General features: G+C 31.2%; 1 long non-coding RNA gene across 2 annotated transcripts; it reads right to left on the reverse strand.

The window, feature by feature from the left end:
* Nucleotides 1-944: 944 nt before the first annotated feature.
* LOC149032196 (uncharacterized) lies at nt 945-10,829 on the reverse strand. Of its 2 annotated transcripts, none has more exons than XR_016176894.1 (3): nt 10,750-10,829; nt 9,398-9,493; nt 945-1,397 (listed from the first exon to the last, which is right to left on the reverse strand). It is a non-coding gene; the product is annotated as an uncharacterized LOC149032196 (long non-coding RNA). The 2 variants fall into 2 exon arrangements; XR_016176893.1 differs by lacking the exon at nt 10,750-10,829 and adding an exon at nt 10,281-10,521.
* Nucleotides 10,830-11,142: the final 313 nt, after the last annotated feature.

Below are 11,142 nucleotides of genomic sequence, written 5' to 3' on the forward strand. Positions count from 1 at the left end.
AGGGAAAATCGATGGTTGTCCGTTGTTATCGTTAACGATAGATCGGATGGATCGTAAGTAACCTAAGTAGAATAAAATATACTATGTCGAACAGTAGTGGTTGGACTAAGATGACTAAGCAAACCAGACTCGATGGCTACTTCTACGAAGATTCGAAACTAGTCGTGTAGCGACTGGCAAGAGAAGCCAACGATCCAGCTAAAGTAGACTCTGTTATTTAACGATTTTAGAGAAACGTTCACGGCATTATACAATCGGCCTAGATCCCGGAGTCACGGAGCGTCACGGATCGTGAACCGCTGCCAAGCCAGCAGTCACAGTGATTGCCTTCACCGTTCCTGAGAGACCAGATACTTACTACTACTAATACTACTACTACTACTATTCGCTTCTCGATTTGCTTCTTGATTCGATTCGATTCGTTGGGTTTTGTTTCGTTTCGTTCCTTGGTCAGGACGATCTACGAGCACTTTGACACGCACGCAATCAATAATCTTTAAGTTCCTACAGGACGCATCTTTCTATCTTTTTCTTTCGTTTTAAATAATCATCACTAGCCCAACTCAAAACCAATTTTTTCCACGAGAGTTGAAACTTTGTGTCAGATTTAAGATTTGTATATAAAATATATTAACACAAAAAGAAACATTCTTATTAACAATAAATGATCGAAAGATCAACGAGTTCAGTTATCAAACGAACTTTTCTATACAGGATGTAAAGTTTCTATTCTGAATATCGACATTGTTTTTATTTGAAATGTATTTTATTCGAGAGAAAAAAAAATAGAAAAATAGAAAAATATCTTCTTGTTTTTATTAACTGACTTCAAAAAAGGAGAAGGTTCTCATAACTTTCGACTGGATTAACCAATTTGAATGATTCTTTTTTTTATTTGAAAGCTGATGCTTCCCGTGTGGTCCCATATCAATTTGGTTCAGTTCTGACAATGGCATTTTCCATGAGAAAACCATATACGTCTTAAATTTTGTGATTTTGTTATTTAATGCTTAAAAACTTATTGTTAACGATCAACGTGTTAGCTTCGTTGAGTTTCGTGAGAGATTTAATTTCTGATTAAAAAAAGCCTTAATGTTCTATTTCGATGTAAAGTAGGAAAGATTTATTAAGAGACAACGTCGCGTTACAGATTATTAACTTTTCCGCCTTTTTTTTTTTGGTTTTGTTTTTTTCTCAACGTCTGTTTCTTTTTTTTTCGTCCCACGTATATCGCATCTAACGGAAACGGTTCCGACTTCTTGATCTCACGACCAAAATGAAAGACCAAACCAGAAGAAAGACTTCCAGGAGATGGTGAAAAGTATTTGGAAAGTGACACGGTCGGCCACATCCGGCCCTTAAATTCTCCAAAAATGTGACGTCGTATCTCGATCGACCTAGAAAAATCATCAATGTCATGAAGATTAGGTTTTATAGGGCCTATAAAATTTAGGCCAATAATTCATTTATATTTATATTTTTAATCGATCTTTTATTTATCCTCAAAATATACGTACTTTAATTATTTATTAATTTTGTAATAAAATAAATGTATTGCACGATGAACAATTTGTTATACTTCTAATTTATAAATAAATTAATAATTATATATTAGAAATATAAATATACAAATAATACAACTTTCCTATAAATAATTTATTAATCTTGGAGGATGAAATACCAACATAATTTTATCATCTTTTATCTAATTAATTTAATATAATAAATTAAAAAAAGGAAAAAGAATCGTATTATTTAAAAGAATCACCACACACACACACACACGAAGTATATAGAACAAGGAATATTAAAACATGAATCATAATTTATCCTTTGTTATACACAAAAATACAAGAAAGTAAAGTAGAAATGGAAATCCATTCCAATTGTAACAGATTTTGGAAATTCCAGTGTTAAAAAGGACACGAATTAAAATGAACACAATTTCGACGAACGTGATTACTTTGAGATATGACTGGTAAAACAAGATGACCCATTTACCTGAAATTTCTAACTCCCCACCAAACCCCCCTCCCCCCTGTTGAGCTACTCGTGTAATCGACAGGAGACAGTTATTACGTAAGACTAATGACGGCAAAAAGAAAACAACGAGGAACAGAAAGCACGAAGTTGATTTTGACGACAAAGACAACGACAACGACAACGACAAAGACAAAGACAAAGACAAAGATAGAAGGAAAGAGAAAGACAACGACAACGATGATGACGATGACGAGGGACTACGATCGCGTTTTACTTGCACTAAGCAGACCCGGTGACACACTTTACTAGCTCTCTCGATGAAACAGCTCACACACAACAGCGGGGAAAGTGACAACAGCGCAAAAGTCTTGCTCGATCGTAACCAAGTTACGTCGCCGATGATGCGCACGAACTCTCTAAGGCCACGACGACGACGACGACGACGACGACGACGACGGCGACGACGACATTCCGCGAGAACTTACATGCGTTTCACCAACAGAAAAAGAAAAAAAGAAAAGAAAAAGATCTTCTTCGAAATATCCACAAAGATATGTCCTTATATCAAGCAAGCATCGTACGTACGTACGTTCTTTACTCGACTATGGAATTACCCACTCAATCAGATAAATTGTTATTTTTATATTCAACAAATTTCACTTTTAAAAACTTGCATTTTTCTTTGTTCAAATACTTTGATGTAAATTAATCTTTTTTTTATTTTTACAGTATAATTATATAATACAGTATAATTTTAAAATAATGATATTTCTTTAAAATATCTAGATAAATAGATAACAAAAAAAATATATTTAAGAAATCTATACTTCATTGTAATATTTGTTCATACAGATATGAAGATATTTATGATACACAACACTTTTATAATAAAACAAACGTTAACGGTAATATTACAACCCCAAAATCATCAACCTAATATTTACAGTAAATTTAAGTGAGAATAATGTTTAAACAAATTGCACTGTATAAAATACATTTAGGTTTTTCCATATATGATTGAGTTTTTTTTTTAAATATTTGAGGATATTTTTTGAAGGATGTTTGACATATTTTCCTTATTGAATGAATATGATGTAGGTAAGTATATATAATACCATTATAATTACATATATATATATAGTATAGTAATATTAATTTTCTTTTTATTTTTCCTCTTTGTGATTATCTTTCAATGTACCAAATGGATGCGTGTCAGTGGGTCTTCCGAGCGTTACATCAGTGCAAACAAGAAGAAGATTTGCTTCCGTAGACGATCACTTTTCCTTCTGAGAATCGTCTCGCTTTCGAGAGTCCCCCAAATCCGAAAGTCCTCATCGAAACTTTCTGTCTAGACAACGACGAATTTCACTTATCCTTTTCAGCTTTATTGCAAATTGTAAATCTTTGACAATGAGATAGAGAAATAAAAATTATCATCATCATCATCATTATTATCATGGTCGTTGTCGTCATCATTTTGAACTGATTTTATCTAAAAACAAAACATGAGAAAGCACCGATAAAAAGCAACTCTGTTGGTGCTTTCGTTATGCGTACAACGAAGGTACAATTAACGTGAATATACATAATGCCTTAGCCACGATGAAGTTTCACTTTCCTTCTCGTTGATTCTCTTCCGTTGGTTATTTTTATACTACGCTTACACGAACCACGTGAGAGCTCAAAGAACGGCATCCGCGATGAATCGCCATCTTTGCGGAGAGAAAGTCCAAAAATTCGTGGCCCGGAGATAATAAATGATGGAAATGTTGTCAATTAACATCCTTATATGATTTGTCCTTAACCTTCTTACACAAATATCATCAATTTCAAAATTTTGATGAATATATAATCTATAATTTGTATTATACATTTACAAAAAGAAGTATGTACGTAATGAAGTAATATAACTTATAGATAAATGACTCATCGAAAGTGTCATTTTAATTTATAACATTTTCTTCTTATGCATAATGAAATATTAATAATTATAATTGATGTGTTTATGTACTTAAGGTATTATCATAATAAGTGAAATTAGTATATTGTAATAACAATAAGTAATCCCTAGTAGCACAAAATATTGAACAAATATTAAATACACATGTAAGATATTGAGTATATTATGTACTAAAATATAAATTGACATTTTTATAATTTATTTTTATATTTAAGAATCTTTCCCAAGAAGGGGGGAAATGTTGTACCCTGCACACCTCTATTAGGGAGAGAACATTTTTTTAAATAAATTAGTTCTACTAAAATATTGACATATTATGTTTCATTTAATATACTGTATTAATATCCATATATATAATACTTATATATATATATATCACAGCTGTAATAATAATTATAGTTAGTACATGCTATTTAATTTCCTACTCGTATATATATATCTATAAAACTTTATAAATGTATGATATTTTATTTTTGATTATACTCTACGAATATGGAAACATCTGAAATACTTTGAAAAGCTTTTTGAACATCACGAAAAACACAATACCAAAGAATATTTCTCATAAATGCGACAAAGTTGAAAGATCTCACGCTAATAAATACGAAGAAGACAATGGGATATTCGGATGACATGCCTTTATACCTTCCTCAAAAGTCTGTAATGATGACAAAGTCGATGATACAAAAGTAGCCGCAATATGGGAATAGTAGTATGAACGAAAAGGAACTTCGAGTGACGGAAGCGACAGGTGGTTCCAACACCCGCGTTGTTACAAGTGTTTTCCTCTTTTTTTCCGTTCTGACCTAACATGATCGCGTAGGTAGACAATTTTCAAGAATGAACTAACGAAAGAGTCGATACCATCAACTTTTCATTCCAAATTTTATTTAAATGATACTCCAATTTTGTCTTATCATATATTCACGAAATTCAATATATATTTTCATATTCGTTGAAATTTGTTGTAGGAATTTAAATAAAATTCTTAATAAAATAATAAAATAATAAAATATAAATAACATTTGTGAACAAAATGAAATCGGTTTAGAAAATTGTTTGTATGATTGTTGTAAGATATTCGTTGAATAGTTCAGCAATTAGGCTAGAAATAAAACATTAAAAAGGCAAACGCGATCGAGGACGCGTACGACGAACGTAGGACGTGCAAGTCGAGTCTTTCAAAAACGAAAGTCCAGGCTCTTCGTGTATTCCAAGCTCGTGTCGGATACTGAGTTTCACCGAACATTCGCTACGTGAGCCATTAGTTAGCGTGGGGAGGACGTTCCTGCCACGTCCAAAAATCTAAGGAAAGAGAAAAGAAAGAGAAAGGAAGGAAGACGTTAGAGTACAAAACGAATTATTACTAATATAATATTAAATGAAATCACATTGATCAAATTCATGTGTCAGGGATTCAAATTAATGCTAAACTTCTACCAACTTTACTTATATATATAAAAGTATCTATTATAAGAATATAGGTTTTGTTATAATAATTTTTAATATAATAATTAAATAATAAATAAAATAATATTTATAATTATAATTACGGTTAAGTTTATTGCAAGAAAAATTTAAAGTTAATTAAGTTAATTAACCCTTAGAATACTATGGACGCATAAACGTGTTTGTTAATATTAATGTAGAATAATATAATATGTTTATATTAATTAATTAAATTATATTCACTTAAAGAAAAACTATAATTATTAGATATAATTTATTAGATATTAGATAGAAAACGATCTCATTTGATTGGTCGTAATACGTAAAATGTTATTAATTCCTTTTTCGATTATCTCTCTCAGGAATTTTCTATAAATCAAAATTTTTATGAATATCGTACAAATTTTATGTCAATATTTTATATAAATTATGCAAAGTATAGTATAATTTAACTAATTATAAATTATACAAGTTACATAATCTTTATATATATATATATATATATATATATAATAAAAATGATCTATTATAAAAATATTTTTCCTTTTTTTATGAATTATTATATTTCATTTAAAGGACACCTGACCAAACTAATCTATCTTTACAAATTCTAGACAAATATTGATTAACAAGTATAATAAATTCAAAATAGAAAGAGAGAGAGAGAGAGAGAGAGAGAGAGAAAGAAAGAGAGAGAAAAGATGACAGAAATGTTTTGAGAAAAGATTTTGCATAATATTTGTCATACACTTTTCTTACTAATATATACACACTACCTTTTTTTTTTTTTTCAACAAAATACTCGAAAAAGAAAAGAAGAACAAATTCATAGATTACACGACCAATGTAATTTCTATCTAAGATAAACAAAAAAAAAACGAATTTGCAATAATTCGAATGAAAGAAAACGTGTTGACGCCTACTCGGGAACTATGAAGTCGACGAGACTATGAAGAAGGAAGAAACTGTGGGGTGTGGTGAGGGAGAAAGGGGGGGGGAGGGGTTAAAAGGGAAAAGAAGGAAAGACGAGGACAAGCACGAACGGCGCATTAGAAGACGCTAGAATCCCTTGGAAAGCGGTACTCCAAGTAGAAACCGTACTACACGCTAAACATATATATATATATATATATTTATATACATTACTATATATATATATATTTATGTGTGTGTGTGTGTATGTATGTAGTAATCGTCGCTAATGTGTACGCGTGATCGTAGACGTTTAGACGAGCCCGAGTACAACCTCCCGATGGTCGTCGTCGTGGTGGAGTCGAACGCTTGAAAAAGTGAAACTCAGCTCGCTGCGCGTGTAACCTAGAAACAACGAAGCGGTGCTCAACTCTGCGGGCACCCGTACGACCGACCACTCATGACAACGCTACAAACCATCCAATGTGTGTTTCTTTTTTCCTTTTTTTTTTTTTTTATCAGAGAAATCGAGGAAGAACAATATCGCTAAACTCTCTTTTAGGATGCAGGTGAAAAATGTCAATCATCTGCAAATAGAGATTACTTTGAAATTTCGATCTTTAGCAATATTTCATATAAATATTTTTCTAATCTATTCTTTAGATTTATTTACTTATCCTATAGGAAATTAAATGGATGATTTAGAAAAGGTGTATACGTAAGACATGTTTTCCTTCTTATTTTTCCTTTGAAATTTGTGATAAGTTTACAACTATAAGTTTTACTACTTGCTTAGGGATTTCTTTTTCCTTTTTAAACCGTTCGATAAATATGAACAAAAAATGTATTCTTAAATTTTAATTAAAATTCAAAGAAAATAAATCATAAACTAATCGTAATTATATTTATTAAGTTGTATTTTTTTTTTTTACGAATTATCATACTTCATTTTAAGCATTTGAATGAACTAATCTATAATAATTAGCTTTAATAATTTGATAATTAAAACAACAACTAATAATAAATAGATTTAAAATATAAGAAAATAAATCTTTCTTCGATTTATTCTTGCTTTAGATAAATTTTCTTGAGAACCACTTTTGTAAGTTCGGTTGAGCTAAACGAGCATCGTAATGCTCGAGGTACGTAGCTTGAGGTACGTTGCTCAGGATAGGCGGCATAGGGGGATAGGACAGGATAGGATAAGAGTACTGTACTTCTAGTCAGTGAAAGTAGCGAGTAGCATAAAACTTGGTCGACTGAAGCCGACTACAGCGCCAAGGATCAAGGCCGGCCGCTTAGACTTAGACTTATGTTAGACTTACATTAGACTTGTTAGACTTAAGAACGCACGATAATAAGACAGTTTGCGTGTTCTATATACATACACGATGATATCCTACTTTTGCTACTATTTGATCAAGAAAGAGAGAGAGAGAGAGAGAGAGAGAGAAATTGAAAACTTCACAAACTTCAATCTCTTCCTGAAAGTGATACACAAGAAAAAAGATACATACATTCATTCTCGATAACATCAATGACGAGTCTTTCAGATTTTTCTCATTACATCATTACAGATAAAAGATATATATATTTTTTTTCTCTTTTCAATCATCAGAAGAAAAAAAACTCGACTATTTACGGATAATCTTTCTTTACATTCTTAAACTATACTTATCACTTTTTCTCTCTCGGAATCGTGATTACCGTTATTACTGTATTTACGTAATTAAATGAGTATTTACTAACAAAGGAAAAAGAATGACAGAGGAAATGGTTCGATTTTGTGTATTTCTTTTTTTTTCTTTTGTTTTTTTTTTTATATACAAATGTGCCTATAATTATGAAAGTGGTCTAATGTAAGTCAAAATTATAAAAAAAAAAATGAGTTTATCAGTTCTTACGCAGCACATTATTTTGAAACTAAATAAATTCAATGTAATTTGAAAACTAATTTGAAATAATTTGAAAGTGTTCAAATATAAATCTTTAAATATCTCGAAACAAAAGATACGTTATTTAAATTATTTTCCTAATTATGGGCACAAATATGCATGGATTTACATCGAAAGATGTTCTATCCAACTCAATTTTTTTCTTTGTTTTTTTTTTTTTGCAAAATATTTAGAATCGTGGGTTAATATTTTGTGTGGACAACATTATAAACATGGGGAATTCATTGGTCGAAACGAATAAAAAGAAATATTGTCATTCTAATTATAAAACAAATATTGATTTTTGTGTTTCTTTTTATCTTCTTAATAAGGTGTCTTCGTATTTGAAAATATTCTTCTTTCTTTTCTTTCTCTCTTTCTCGTATTTGACAGTTGGATGACAACGTTTCCAACGACGAACCGAATGTTTCCAGTTTCTCGATGCTAATACGAACTTCAAAATGATTAATGACCGTTAATTATGAAATTATTTGCTTTGGCAAACCAAACGATCGTTATCCACCAATCAATTTTACTTTTTATTTGAAACGTACCTAACTCTCAGAACAAGTATATACTGTAAAAATACATAGCTAGGGGATCTTCAAATTGTTCAATTATATATTACATATATTTAATGGTCTCTCTTTTCTCTCGCTGTCTTTGAAATGACATCGAATCAACCGATTGATGTTGCAACATTTTAAACCTCAAGCAAAGAAGTAACTTTGAATAAACGATAAAGTGTTTTTCTAATTGTTGGTTTTAAGTAGCAAATGGATACAAAGTCTAAAATAAACATAGAATATCTTAGACGTAATGCTTACCTACTTACTTACTACTGCCATTGCAAAATCAATTAACCCTCAGTAACTTCATATAATTTTGAGACAACTTACACTCCTACCACATCTTACTTAATATTTTCATCATAAAATTATAAATATAAATATATACTATATTATTTACCTGGAAAAATGAAGCCTCTTTCGCTCCGACGGCCGTATATATACGCTTTCGAAAAGTTGATGCTCGGATACGAAGGAATAAATATAAAAGCAATAGAATAGAGAATAGGAAAAATTGTATAGATATATATTCTATCTCATTCTCTCTTAGGCTTAATCCTATATGTTTGCATCTTTTTTTCACTTCTTACTTAGTATCGTGGCCGTTTCATCGCCGCCCGCTGCTCCGTTGCATCGCCGCTGCGTTTCATTTTTTTCAAATCACCCCCATTCTAAAGAAGTTTTCACTTCAAAAACAAAGAAAAACAATTTTGAAATGATCAAATTCGTAAGTACAAGTTACAAGATGTAAAAAAAGATTACAAATAAAAACATTGTATTCGATAATAATAATAATAATAATAATAATAAAACAACTACAAGGGATCGTAATGTCTTTGATTATTTATTAGTTAGTAATAAAAAAAAGGAGGAAAAAAAAGAAATATTATTGAAAAAAAAAAAAAAAAAGATAATCAAATGTCTATCTCCGGTCGCCCTCGCGGCACACACCCATAGACGCCTACGTACCCCATATCTATAAAGATCTTGCGCGTGTATCAAAACGTGCTGCGTGAATAAACGCAAACAGACAAATGCGATCTTGTCCTGCGCTAAACTGCGCGTGAGAATTTAGCGCACAATCGTACACGCACCACACCTCATTTTCCTACGCATTTTACTCCTTTTCCTCTCTAACGACGAAACCTCACATATATTAGTATCTATTTAAGTATATACTTAGACATATACAGTAATACTTATCGTATATAACCCGTTGAACACAAACGAGGTCTTATGGATGCAATGCGTATGTAATTAAAATTAATGTGAGATTTCTTATTACTTTACTGTAAAATCATTTCGTTAGAATTAATATCTTATAGAGAAAAATGTCAATTAAACGATACGGTTATCGACAAGTTTGCCGAACTTGAAATTTTAAATTCAAATGGAATCTTGAAAGTTGGAAGATTTTAACTTGTTTCAGACGTTTCTTGCGTTAAGTTTCTTAGCAACAAGACCGCGTAATACCTTACGCAACGGAATTTCCTCCGTAACACGCGAGTAGAGCTCGTTTACTCGCGTGAGTTTATGTTAGAAACGGTAACGTTGCTCTCGGGCTCGGCCCAAAGGTCACGATCAAGCGCACTTTTTCTCTTCGTGGAGTCACTAAGGTCACCACAACACACCATCTGTCGTAGCCTAACTTGTCAACGACATTACTTTTCGGTCCCCGTTAATAGGTACACTGGTTTTGAAAATCTTTGGTGTTTTTTTTTTTTTTTTTTTTTTTTTAATTTCATTGGAATTAAAAATTACGACATTAATATTGTCGTAAATAATTGATTGACATTCGAACAATTATCATGTGACAGAAATATTCTACTTTTTTTTTTGTATATAATAAAAAATTGGAATAAAAAAAAAGTTGATCAATTGTCAATCTAATTGTAAAACAATTGGTTTAAGTTAAATAGTATGAAAGATCCAATGTACCAACTGTTGGCTAACGTTGGCTCGAGGGTTAACGAACAGCAGAGAACGGATCGCGAAGAAAGATATTCGAAACGAGTCGTATTCGCATGCGTGTTCAGTACAAAGTAAGAAGGTTAGGTTAGATTCGACAGCTGTTTCGCGAAACCCTGACCTTGTATCACGTTTCTATACAACCTACGCGCGAAATTCAATTCAATTTTAATTCTTTAAATAAGAATGAGAGCGACGAAGACAGAGAGAAAGAGAAAGAGAGAACAAATAAATTGTTGAGGAAGGTAACATAAATATCTGTATACAGGGTGTCCCAAAAATTTATCTTTACCGAGAAACCAAGAAAAAACAAATGAACAAATAAATCATTTCAATATTTATTTATTTAATATAATCATATCATTTG

The sequence above is a fragment of the Polistes dominula genome, unplaced genomic scaffold, assembly GCF_049000335.1.
Source record: "Polistes dominula isolate Pdom_NZ unplaced genomic scaffold, Pdom_raw_medaka contig_33, whole genome shotgun sequence".
NCBI lineage: Eukaryota > Metazoa > Arthropoda > Insecta > Hymenoptera > Vespidae > Polistes > Polistes dominula.